Here is a 14,204-nt window from a genome sequence, read left to right as displayed (position 1 = left end):
TTCTGTTTCATGCACAAAAATATTTAAAATATTGTGTATAAAAGTATGTGAACGCTATGTGTATAAGGTGTATATGACGCATAAATGAATATTATGATTAGACTTGGGTCTCATCGCCATGTTTGAATACTTGAAGGGATGTCATATTGAGGAGGGAGCTAACTTGTTTTCTGCTGCTCCAGAGACTAGGACCCGGAGCAATGGATGCAAGCTCCAGGAAAAGAGATTCCACCTCAACATTAGGAGGAACTTCCTGACAGTAAGGGCTGTCCGACAGCGGAACACACTCCTTCCTCAGAGTGTAGTGGAGTCTCCCTCCGTGGAGGTCTTTAAACAGAGGTTGGATGGCCATCTGTCGGGGATGCTTTGATTGACAGTTCCTGCATGGCAGAGGGTTGGACTGGATGGCCCTTGCGGTCTCTTCCAACTCTATGATTCTATGATTATGTATATGCGCATATTCCAATATATATATTTTAAAAACCCTGAAATCCAAAGTTCTTCTGGTCCCAAAATGTCTGGATAATGGAGATTCAATCTGAATAAAAAATGCACTATAAAGAATTTATCACTTTTGTTTGCCTCCTAAATACACAATTTGAAATCCCATTACCTTATTCAAGGTGGACAAGTCCTATTTCAAAGCCAAGGCAACAGTAGCTCAGCTCCATCTATACATCTCCTTCTGAACCCATTCTGCAAGTATAGCCCCTTCCTTTGGGTCAAACCAGTAACTCATAGAGATTAAACATGCACAAGAAGCAAGCCTGTTAAAAACGTTTTAAACATCAGATCCTCCCCTGCCCCTAGGACCTTATCATAAAATATTTGGAACCATCTCCCAAATTACAATAGACAATCCTTTTTGGATACAGCAACAAGGAACAGAGATCCTTTAAAAGGGTTTCAAAATTATTTTTGTTTGTAGCTACTGGTGCATACATAGTATGAGACATGTGCAATGTTTTAGACCTGATGTTATGTTGTATCAAACAAAGAAATCACTCTCTAAACAGAATATTAGCACACAGAATTTCTACATACTGTATATAAAACTTATATGTATAAAATGTCTTCACTTCGTTTTTCAAAAAGGCCTCTTCTGGGCCTCAATCTGTCTTGGAGGGCAGGTAATTCAGAGAAGAGGCTCTTTGTGCCCCTATAATGCATTGGGAAAGGGGGGCAATGTTTTGACAGCTGGGGGCCTTGGAGGCTAGAAATGTAGGGTCTCTGCCACATTGTCTTTGCTGGGGAAACAGTTGGATGTTGACTCTGCCTGAACAACATACCTCTCTATCGGCCCATCCCTCCTTGCAGAAATTGGTGAGTAGCATTCCTTCATTTGTGCCTTCATGTGTGCCATTGCCATTCAGCTCAAGTTACACAGTCACCACGTAATTTTGCCTGCAGAGGTTTGCACTATGCAACTGCAAGGCAGGATTTCAGCCATGGATTTTCTGCTGAGTTGCCACCTCTCTTGGCTTCTTCTTTTCCAGCACAGTGTAAGTGGCCACCTTGCGCTCTGCTCCCGCTTCTCCCTCTCTCCATTGCTTGCACATTTCCTTAATAGCTTCAAGGCAGCAAGGGATGTCTCGGACTTAATCCCTCCAAAACATGGTACAAAAATGTAGCCCAAGAGGGGAACCGTGACCATAAAATTGGATTTCCCCTGAGAGCTGTGAGAGAATTTGTAGGAGGCACTATTCAGAGTCAGGCATTAGTGGCATCTCAGACTTTGGCAAATGGCAGCAAGGAACAGTACACTGGTGGATCAGGGAAACTACAATGCACCAATCTGAAAGAGAACATTAAACCCCACTGCATCTACCTGGAGGCCTGCATAGTGGCTGGCACAGCTAGGGTTGCCAGATCTCAGGGCCTGGCTCTCAATCTCCAGTGTTCATTGGTCATGGCTGGAGACGAGGGTGCAAATTCTCCCGTTTTGCAGGGCTCAGCTCCAGATAAGAGGAGGTGTCTGTCTGCAGATCTCCAGTAGCTCAGCTAGAAGAGCATCAGCTTGCTGCAATTTGAACGCTTGATCAGTGGCTGAAAATTACCAAGACTCTTCAGGAGCTGTATGTGTTTACTTAGCTTCCTCTTTCCTTCCCAGTCATTGTGATGTCAGGACTCACCCTCCACTCTGCCCTGACTCCACCTTCTGCCAAGGAGGCTGTCATGTTAGTGAATGGTTCAGTTCAGAAATCTCCGACAAAGAAGGCTAAATGTCTCCCAAAGCTTCAGATCCCATGATTCCAGAGCATTGATCCATGGCAGGTAATGCGATGTCAAACTGGATTATTTCTACAGTATGGATGCAGTTTAAGATGCCTGTCTTAATTTCCAAACAGGAAAATACATTCTCTGTGCACGTGTTTGAATGACAAAGCTGTGAACTACTGTGGTTGATGTTTAATGCATTACTCCCAATGATATCACCAAGAGTGGTCCATAAGTCTCAGGTTTGGCCCAGAAACCTCAGGATTGGAGGTGATCCTAAACTGGCAGCCCATAACACAGCTTTTGTCAGCTGGAGAGAGACAGAGATGATGGAGTAGGCAGGCTCTGGGGATGAGCGACTGGCAACCTTCCGCGCAGCATGGGCAGCACCTGAGACTGGCAGAGGGATTATAGAGATATGTCAGCCTTTTCCAGAGATAAAGGTGACCTGTGAAAGGAAAACAAACCAAGCCCTTGGCCTTTGATGCTGTTTTCTGAAGTACAAATAGAGCCTGAAAGGATTTTTTTTCTCTTACAGGCTGCTTCTGTTCTATTTTTTTCCTTGATTTCCCCCCCTCTTTTGCACTTAAACATCACAAAAAAGCAGCAGGAAAGTCATTCTTCCTTGGATGCCATTGTATGTCTGGAACACAAATGAATTTTCTCAGTCTCTGAGAAAAATAATTTTTTTCCCTCCTTTCTTTTTTAGGGAAAAAATGTCATTAATTGATGAGCTGGTGCAATTCATTAACCAATGAATGGCTTGATTGCAGAGTTAATCAATTGCCTGGGATCAATTGGAGACGGCCATCTGGGCTCATTCATTGCTGCCGCTGGACCCAATTCCCTCCCCGACTGTTTTCTTCCTCTTTTTATAGCCTTCACATTATCAATTGATGTTGGCAGAGCCCATTAAAAGAGAGAGAGAGAAAGAGAGAGTGTGTGTGCAAGCAATGTTAGAATAACAGCTATTCAAATGAATGTACACTTTAAAAAAAGAAAAAGAAAGTATCCAGTAAACAATCCCTTCCAGGTGTGGATTACCTCTTCCCGACAACCAGGCCTGAAAATAATGCACATCATCATAGGTGGCGCCACCTTCACATAATTTACTGTTATACATCCTAATTATTTTTTAAGTCCCTGCTAGTAGAAAACTAGCATGTTAGTGAAACTTTGACATGCTAGATTTATTGCATGGATTTTAAAAAAACTGATAGGGGAGAGCATTCAAATATGTCTTCAGTTTGGAATGGCATGGTCCATTTTGCCATCTCAGATTATAGCACTGTGGCAGGTGTGAGACGTTCCTCTTGCTGAAGATGAACAACCAGGAGGTCTATCTCATTATTAAGCAAACCTGGCAATCAAATGGAAAAGACGTTGCCCCCCCCCCCCGCATGACTCACATCCAAAGGCAATGGGCTAGCTAAGGGGGCACAGGACAGAGAATATTGCACACCCAACTGGCATTGTGTTGGCTAGTCCCAACTAGAGTTGGCTTTTTGACTCAATTATTGAATAATGACCCAACACACAGGTAACTCCACCTGATTCAGTGGTTCAGCTATAGTTGGGACTAACAATAGGATTCAGCCCCAGCTTCATGTTGCCACTTCCCAGCTTTTGCTGCCTGAGGCTGCTGCTTCACTGCCTACTGACAGGGCTGGCTCTGCAACTAACACATTCTGCTTCAAGTCTAGACCAAGTCTAGACCAGATATTTGAGCTCCATCATGAATGGAGCAGTCTGTGAGCGGCATGTATCTAGCAAACATCCGCAAAGGTACCTTATCAGCCACTAAGGACTGCAAAATTTGAACAGCCAAAACAGTGAGCCCTTGGTATCCACTGGAATTTGGTTCCAGGATCCCCCATAGATATCGGAATCTGTGGATGTTCAAGTCCCATTGAATGCAATGGAGAGTAAAATGGTATCCCTTACATAAAATGGCAAAAGCAAGGTTTGCTTTTCAGAATGTATATATTCTTTGAATATTTTCAAGCTGGGATTGCTTGAATCCATTGATAAAGAATCCATGGATATGGAAGGCATTTAAATTTTTGTACATTTTTGCTTCAAGTGCAAAAATGGGATTTGTGAGTCCACATGTGGTCCACAGTCTATGCTTTCCCCACCACTATGTAGTCAACCTTCCCTTTTCATGGATTTCACATCCATAGATTCAACCATCCATGGCTTGAAAATACTTTTTTTAAAAATCCCAAAAGCAAACCTTGATTTTGCCATTTTATATACGGGGCACCATTTCAGTGGTTGACACCAAAGTCATGTTCTCCTGCTGCCCTCTGTGATGATCACCCATTTGTGAATCAAAATGAAGGATGCTCCCTGGGGACATTTTCAGATGTAAATAAATGTGTTTGGATGTCTCTGCCTCTTGCAATGCTTTATGCTTGATACTGTTTCATAGGCACACTTCAAGAAGGGTGTCCAGAAGCTCCTCATCAGAATAGAAGTGTTTTGACTGAGGCGGAGATTAGACAACATCATTAAAAAGGGGGGGGGGGGGGGGGAGATTAAGTCTGCCAGGATGGAAAGGAAACCGAGCCATTTGTCAGCTTGTTCTCCTAGGTCTTCAGGGTGGGAGGAAGCTGCACTGTTATAAAACGGGGAGATGCACTCTGTTTTGTTCTTATCGGTGCTTGTTAAATGAAGGCAATTCTTCATGCCCTCTTTGCAGTATCCCTAGAGGAGGTTTAGGTGCAGAAATCATATCTTTGCACCCTGGAGGCTTAGAAGTCGCTCTTTCTGTTTTTCCTCAGTGATGAAGCAAATGTTTCCAGCCCAAACAACAGCAAAGCTTTCAACTGCATTCATACCTTGTAATCACTCATTTGATCTCAGACCTTTGGGACCAGTTAAATTACCTATGCCTTGAGAATAGAAACTACGCATGCCTCTGATATGGGGGAGAACACTGTTGTTGTTAACTGCCGCGAAGTCCACTTTGACTGATGGTGGCCCTGTGGATGAGAAACCTCCAAGTCACTCTGTTCTCAACAGCCCCACTGAGGTCTTGCAGACTTGGGGCCATGACAGCCTTCATTGAGTCCATCCATCTGCAATGCAGTCTTCATCTTTTCCGACTGCCATCTGCCTAACCAAGCATTATTGTCATTTCTAATGAGGCATGTCTTCTCATGACAGTCCAAAGTACGACTTAAAGTTTAAAGTATTAAAGTTTCAGCTGGAAGATCACAGTTTCCTTTAATAGTGAACTTGGGTGAAGTAGGACCAATCATTTTGGAAACAAAATGAAGCCACCCAAAATAAGGCAGATCCTGTCAATATGCAGAGAGGCCTTCAGTGAAGGTGTTATCATCCTTCAATCTAGTTCATTTTCAGCCAGACTCTTTCTGACATCTTTTGTCTGTACGATTTAGTTCTAATGAGGTTAGTAATCTATTACATTCAAGTATTCCTTTTGTTCATCAAACAACCTCATGTGGCCTGTGCTCTGGCTCCTGTTCATTAGTCCAAACAATCATGGACCCATTGAATTAATTGTTGAAGGCTCAGGCAATACTTGGGTAAATCTTATTAAGCCAATAGGCCTACTCTACTTGAGACTAAGGCTGCTGCCACATTGAAGAATTAATGCAATGTGACACCACTTTAACTCCACCCTATGGAATCCTGGGATTTGTAGTTTGTTCTGGCAGCAGAGCACTCTGACAGGGAAGGCTAAATATCGCACAGAACTACAAATCCCAGAATTCTATAGCACTGAGTCATGGCAGCTAAAGCGGTGTTAAACTGCATTAATTCTGCAGTCTAAAGCACCTGAGTAGGTAGAGGATAGATAGATAGATAGACAGAGAGAGAGAGAGATAATTAGATAGATAGATAGATAGATAGATAGATAGATAGATAGATAGATAGATAGGGATTTCAATCTAATTCTCAGCACTTTCTACACATCTCACCTGATCTCACCTGGAGATCTGGGAAACACAAGGCATGGCATCTCAATCCACTAGAATGCCTTAGCTTTCTCTAATGGCATCTTTTTGTAGTCAGATCTTTTCCTGGCTCCTGTAAAGTAAATGCAATCTGACCACTTTAATTCCTTCATAGTAGAGGTATTAAAAAGAGGAAGGGAGGGGGAGAGAAGAACAAGAAGGCAGCATTATCAATTTGTGGTTGAAGTGAATGTTCCATGAGTGTCTCCCAGTGATATTAAAGATGACAAATCGAAACCTAGCGAGCCGAAAATGTTCACCGCAGATGAGATATTAGACTCTATCGTCTACCTGGACGTCTGAGAGATGGTGCTGACAGAGGGAAGCAAGCAAAGAGGGAGAGGCGAGCAGAACCTGGAGAGTCTTCATCCAGCCAACAGGTGGTGGGGCTTCCCAGTTGCTGCTACGTCCATTTTGCAGAGTGCTTTCGATTAGCGTTGTGAAGAGCTCAGCTTGGATGGAAACCTACGCCAGAGCCATTACTGCACCAGCTTTGTCTCCTTAATGGTTTGATAAAAGGCAGGTGACAGAAAGACAGAGAGAGATAATCTTCAAGGCTTTTTAACTTGCACGGCCCACTTTCATTAACAGCATTAATTAGCCTATAATAGACTGCGCGGAAACATCAAATGCTACCATTTTAAAGCGGGGACGAACCCAAGCCTTGTTGAGAAATGTAATATTCTGTCATTAGCACAAAGTGACTGTTCAGATTGCTTGCAAAGACAATGCAAATGTGATTTTTTTTCTCTGCTAGACATATTCGAAGCCATTTTAGAAATGGCAGCCAAGAAAGGTAGAAGAAAAGAGTGATATATTTTAATAAGGGTGTGTAGGCCAGAGTCAACAGTGATGACTGCATGGGCCAGAATACTCCAGGAACAGGCCAAAGTATTCTGGGCCTGGAGAGCCCCAAGAGTCACTTTGCTACCTGCATTCTGAATGAATGGCTGTTTGCAAGTGCATCTTGTTGTGCCACCTGCTTTCACCACAGAGGGGTACCTCTAAGGCTGAAAACAAGGTGCCCAACATCACTGATGTATTCAAGTCATTTACTCCAAGTCTTGAGTCAAGTCTCAAGTCTCTGTCTTTGAGTCTCAAGTTGAGTCTCAAGTCCTTGCAAGATATTTTCAAGTTGAGTCTCAAGTCTGGGAGCCATTGTTAACAGAAGGAGGTGGAACACATTTTTCAGAGGGGAATATCAAACGTGTTAGGCAATAGACTTAGGTGGGGCTTAATGTCTGTCTATGGATCTTTCCTGCTACTTGAAATAAATAACACCAGTAAGTCAGCTGCTAAAAATATAGAAGCCACAAATCAAGATGAGTCAATGCATCGTTTATTGATGAATCGAGTCCAAGTCAAGTTGTTGAAGCAGCGTGAGTCTAGTTGGAGAACTCTGCCTCTGCATCATTTCTTGGAGCCAGTATACAGTATACCCTCAGTATACAGGTGGGAGATGGTTTTGTAGGGTCCTTGTAGCTGACCCCCTCTCAATTTGAGCTAAATAAAATTCCCCTACATAGATTTTGGCTACAATTCCCAATTAATCCTGTCTCATCCTACTTTTTCAGCTCCTTTTAAAATGTCCCATTTTCTCTCTCCTACTCCCATTTCCTCTTCATTCGCCTGAGCTTACCTAAATTTCTGAGAACTGAGTTTAAAGTACAAAAGTAATTTGCACTCAGTTAAGTCAGCAGGAGGGCAGAGGGCAGAATCCTAAGCTTCCCAGTTGGCTCAGGCAAAAGCAAACTGCTTCAACCTGTCCTAGTTTGTATGATCTTCCTCACTAATACATTTGGCCACTTCATCCACACTCTGGTGCTCCCTGGCCACACGTATTTCCAATTTCATCTGTAAAATGTTGGAGGGCTTCTTGTTGCCTGGGTAAGTTCTTGGAGCTGTAGTGCAAAAATGTAACACAAGATTCTACTGTGTGCATATGTGTGTACTCCAGTAAAGTAACTTTCCTAGGCATGATTCTAGAGGCCTACAGATATCACTATTGCCTGCAGGCCCACAAAAAGGAAAGCCAAAAGTAGAGAACAAAATCTTGGGGGAATAATTCATCAGAACAAGAGAGTTAGAGGGTTTTTTTTATTTTTTAAAAAAAATCCTGTTTTGAGAGTAACACAACAAGGCAGGCAACAAAGAGATTGACAGTCCAGAGCCTGCAGGATCCGTTCCTATTGACTGTGAGCTTGTTAAAGGGGGAAGCGTTATCGGCTGTGGTATTATCTCAGCTAAAAAGGCAATGGAAACTTCAATATTGGAATTTGCAATGAATAAGGGAAAACAAAACAAAGCCAGAAGAATAAAACACACACACCAAGACAACCAAGGGGCTGCAGAATAATGACCCAGGAATGATTTGGCAGAGAGACGTGATCCTAATTCTTCTCTCCTGGGTCAGAGCTTTGGACCAGCTATTTGGGAAATGGTGAGATGCATCTTTGGACTTTGCAAAATCAATTGGAATGTTGACTAGATCTGTCTCAACTTGAGCTCATAGGCTAATTATTTGTAGCCAAAAAATATATGTCCTGTGTCCTAACTGAAAAATATCTCAGAGCAGGTTGCATACAATCATTTTTTCCAAACACACAAACACACACACACACATGAACAGTGCTTATATGAAGGATTAAAACCTAAAAGACAAGCACAAAGGTGGGGGGGAAGCAAACAAACAAGCCCATGGTTCCAGTCCTTGACATTGTAGATCCTATAAGGACCAAGCACTTTAGGCAAGGGATGAGCAAATGTGGCCATCCAGAAATTTTGATCATGATGACTTTGGTGATATTCTTGTGTGTCCCAGACTGTTCCAGTGGCCAGTCCAGTTCATGGGCAGACAATGCTATAGCTCCACACCAGAGCAGACCTCAAGTTGGCACTGGGGGTGAATGGGGAACATAGGAGGATATCAGGTACCTCATTATGCAAGCATGTGAAAAGTTTAACTGCCAGCATAAGTCAGAGTTAGGCCAGCGTAAATACTGCAATGAGATTCCAGCCTTATTTTATGACATCAGCTTTTAGACTTTGAGCCTTAGTACATGAGAAAAGAAAAACAGAGCAGGAGAGTAGCAGCTGTCTCTGTGCCTCTCCGCATGCCCTCGGAGCACTTCTTTTCCCCCTCCTGTGGGAGACGGTCATAAAAGTGTGCCTTTTGTCAAATGAATTTGTAAGATGGCTTACAAATCCAGACTCAAGATGGCTTACAAATAAAAATGATTACAGTATACACAAAGTCAGCATTAATATAGAATTAAACTGTTAATAGTAATCCCTGCTCCTTACAGGGAGAGATTCCCAAGGATATTGCATCCAGCCCTTATTCTGACAAGGATCGGCTTTTGAAAATTATGGCATTCTGTTTAAAGCACCTTATCTCCGACGGGATAGAGGTGTGTTTAATTTTAAAAAGGGTCTTATTGCATTCACCCATGGCTGGGAAAATCAGCCCATATACATCCCAGATGCCAGCCTGGTTTATTCTGCAGTTTTTTAAGGATGGGAAAACCCTGTCCTTGAAAAGCCACAGAATAAGCCCGGTTGGCATTTGGGCTGTATACAGGCCACGGGTGGATGCGATAAGACCTGTTTTAAAGCTTAAATGTACCTCTATCCTGTCAGGCATAAGGCTGCTTAAATGGAATGTGATAATCTCCTTTGCTGCAAGCAAAGGTTAGAAGAAAAACATCTCAACCAATGCAGAAAACCTTTGGCTAGCCTTAACACAAATGGACAACAGCACATTTTCCCCCCTGGAATCATTTTTCCCCCTGGATTCCTTTCTCTCCAGCTTGAAAATAAAAAAATTACAAGGAGTATCCATCTCCTTCTCTTATCCCTTATTGGGGAATCCTAGTAGAATATCTTTTTCTTTCCCCCACCCCTTGCCTTTTTCCTCATCCTTTCATTCTCTCTTTGGTGCAATGCAGTCTTTGTTGCTCGAGCTGTTTAGTTCGATGAAACCTTAAGGATGCTTAATGGGAAAGAAAAAAGAGAGCAAAGGAGATAAAGGGGATGTAGGCAAAAGAAGACCGGGTATAGCTTTAATAGTAATGTCAAAGAGGGAATGCCACTAGATATAGGTTGTCATGTAGCTAGAGCCACTGAAATTCTCTCTTTGACACAACTATGAAAAGTACAGTAACCTTGCCTGTCCTCTTTTGCATCTGGTCAAGTCTTCCCTTTCCTTCCTTCCTTCCTTCCTTCCTTCCTTCCTTCCTTCCTTTGCTGAAGTCTCCTAGAAAGGAACTCAAGACAGCTCACAGATTTGAATTGGGATGTAAGTGGGTCTTTCTAAGGGGGGTCTGTACTGGCCAGAATACTTTAGGTTGCTCCCAGAGTAATCTGGCCCTAAAGCTGCCCCAAATCCCCCCTACATGCACACATTCTGGAGTGACACTGGGCAGCTGTCTACACATGCTTCCCTCTGTGCCATCGGGTGCAATTGCCATGGGCACAAGTTGCTCCCTCTGAGGCTGAAAACCAGGCACCAGGCACCAATCACATGGCTGGACACCTCATTGCAACCTTAGAGGATTGACTCATACCAGCAACAGTGGCGCGTGAAGGCATAGTAAGACACTGTAAACAGATGCCTGGCATCACTTGCTCAGAGTGCTCAGAATTTTCCTGGAAAATCCAAAGCAAAATGATGTTTAAAGCAGGGATGGTCTGGATTCAATGTGGGACTGGCCTCACATCATGAAGAGGTCCACAGTCAAATGGGGTTTTGGTCCTGTATGAAGACAGGTCATGGTGATGAGGGGAGATTGGTTAATTTGGCCCACATAGACATTAATTTCACCCATGTAGACATGCCCTAAGCAGAGTAATTTATTGGCAATGCTGGAAAGTGAACAACTACCACAAGGACCCAAATCCTCTTGGTGTCTTACACCTAGGTGGTCCATATGTACTATTTTAAATGGGACAGTACTATTTTTTCATATACTGTCCCATTGTTTTAATATAAATGTCAATTTTATCCTGTTTTTAAGAAAAATGCCCTGTTACATTTCGAAAATGGTTTGAAGATCCCTGTTTGAAACTGTGGTTATCATTTGCAAGATATTAAGCATCTCCATTCTAAACATACGTTAGTTTAATTGAAAAGATAGTATTTCAGCTACAGAAGTACACATAGACATAGAAAACTTCTAAACAATTTAGAGTCCAGAAAAAGCAAACTGTTTGTAACTAGTAAAACAAAGCTGTGTCATGGAGACGTTTTATGATAAGGTGTTGAAAGACCAAAATTTGCTGCATAAGATTACTTTATTGGAGAAATATTCATGGTATGATCATGGTGAAATACAATCTCCCCCTCTACCTTTACCTACATTTTTGTATGACATCCGTCACTGAAGAATAATTGTTAGCTCAATATGTTCATGTAATAAAACTTTTGTTATCATCTTACTTTTTCATGAATATGGAATATTAAGTAACTTCAGCCCGGTTTTGGCATTCCAATGTCCTGTTTTTGTCTCAAGGAAATATGGTCAGCCTACTTACACCTGTGTTCAGTTCTCCTATTGAAATGTTTGGATATTCCTGACCATATATATGTTGTGAGGTTTTCCCTGAATCAGACAATTTTGGCAAGCTCTGCTTAAGATTTAAGATCTTCAAAGGAGGCCCTTCTCAAGAGGGCTCCTGCACTATGAAACTGCACTCTGGGAATTTGACTTGGTCCCTTCCATGTTGTCCTTCCACCAGCTGACAAAGACCTTTTTATTCAGGATGCTTTTGACAACTGCTTACATGCAGAAGGACTGGCTATTTAACATAAGGTGCCACATTTCCCAACCAGCCCCTTTTGTGTTTTTCCCTTGCTTTTCATTTGGTTGCAGTTTCCAGATGGTATATGTTTAATTATATTTTAATATTATAAATTATTCTGGGTTCAACAATGTTTGCTTTTAAACATGCTGCGAGGGCCTCGGGTCTCGCTATTGGGAGAAAGGAGGGATACGAACAACAAGAAGACATAACATAAAATAATGAACACAGGTCACTGGAGACATATATGTCTTTGTGATATTTGCATTTATTTGCAAATACATGGGTAAAGCAGATGTAGAAATGAACAGCATGCCACCCCCCAAAAGATACCTAGAACTCTTCCAAAGCTCCATTTATCTCCCTAACTTGCTGTCTGCATTTTTCTCAGTCTTGTCTTCTCTCACCTTTTGAAACTGCTGGCTTAGCTCATTCATCCTACCTGTTCTAGCCAAGTGGGCCATTAGATCTAAAACCATAAAATCATGGTGTTGGAAGGGGCACCAAGGACAATTTAGTCCATCCCCCAATACAGATAAATTATCTCCAGTCACCTTGAGTCTCTGCCCCAGGAGGAACACGGGATATAAATAAATAAGATAAAATAATAATAATAGGTGGTTATTTAATCTCATCTTAAAAACATCCAACACTCTCTGCAAGTGGCCTGAAACCCAGAGTCAAAATTCAGTTCAACACCAGTGGGGTGAAAAGACTGTGTAGTTAGAATCACAGAACTGGAAGAAATCCCAAAAGCTATCTAGTCCAGTACTAGTGAAAGTGGTGATCCTGCAGTCAGTACTGGTCCACAAGCCAGCTTCTGCAAGTCTCTGAAGAGTGTCCAGGAAAAAAAGAAACAACTGTAGTCAATAGGCACAAATATGGCAGCAGTCCCTGGCAGAGCAGAGAAAAATGACTATCAGTTCCCTGCATCCATTAGCTGAGGAAGCACTGATCCAGTCCAACCTCACTGCCATATGGAAATGTATTGCTGCAGTATCCCTGAGAGAGGGGTGTCCAACCTCTGTTCAAAAACTCTCAGCTCAGAAGACTCCACATTCCAAAGTAGTTTGTTCCAGTCTTTCCATCAGGACACTCTTCCTAATGATTAGCGGGATCCTTCCTTCTTGTACTTTGAAAACTGGTTTGGGTCTTAACCTCTGGAGGATTAGAAAACTCTGTCTTCCACTTGATGGTCCTTCAGACATTCAAAGATGGTTATCGTATCTCTCAGTCTTCCTTTCTCCAAGCTAAAGCTACCCAGCTCCTTCCACCATTCCTCATTCAACTTGACTTCCAGGCCTTTTACCATTTTGTTCACCCTCTCCTGAATACAGTCCAGCATGTTCATAAGCTTCTAAAACTTAGTGCCCAGAACTGGACACAGGAGACCAGGTGAGGTCTCACCTTCTCCAGCCTCTCACAGTGGTAGCAGCTGGCAAGCTGTTAACACCTGAAGTATATCAAGGCAAGAACTGGACAATCACTGGCCAGGATTATAAATCAGCTACTTAGCTACCTATGTTGGTGAGAAGCATGATCTGTTTCATAATTCCTCTTTGCATGGGAGATTGCCAGAGAGGAGAGTAGAAATGTAAGTATGCTGTATCTGATGAACAGGAGAGGATATTCCTGTTGTTCACAGGGGCTGCTGCTTGATAAATCCAAATTGGAGGATTTATCCCTACATATCCCTAGAGCCAGAATGGTGTAGTGGCTTAAGCATTGGACTAGGACTCCAGAGATAAAAGTTTGACTTCCCACTTGGCCATGGAAACCCTCTGGGTGAGTCATATACTCAGCCCCAGAAAACCCTGAGATAGATTCACCTTAAAGCTGTCATAAGTTGGAAACAACTTGAAGGCACACAACAACACATATTCCTTACTCTGTTGAATATATAGGGATCATGAATACAAGCCAGACTCAAATGTGTAACTCCAGGTTATGCATTAATAACTGCAGTTGTGAATTCCATCCATTTTTTAAAAAAATTAAGCAATTCCTTTAATTTTCACAAGCTGTCATTTGGTTAGAGACTTTGGTTGGTCATATGAGCCAGTTTGTTGTTGTTGTGGTGGTTGTTGTGTTTCTTTCTAATTTTTTCTTTTGACTTTATGTTCTGTTTTGGTTTTGCCTTTAAGATTTTCTGGAGGCAACATGGGTTGCAAAAATGCCAGTGCATCTTTGGATGCCCAGTAG

The sequence above is a fragment of the Sceloporus undulatus genome, chromosome 5, assembly GCF_019175285.1.
Source record: "Sceloporus undulatus isolate JIND9_A2432 ecotype Alabama chromosome 5, SceUnd_v1.1, whole genome shotgun sequence".
Classification (NCBI taxonomy): domain Eukaryota; kingdom Metazoa; phylum Chordata; class Lepidosauria; order Squamata; family Phrynosomatidae; genus Sceloporus; species Sceloporus undulatus.
The sequence above is the reverse complement of the archived record's forward strand: the minus strand, read 5'-3'. Positions refer to the sequence as shown.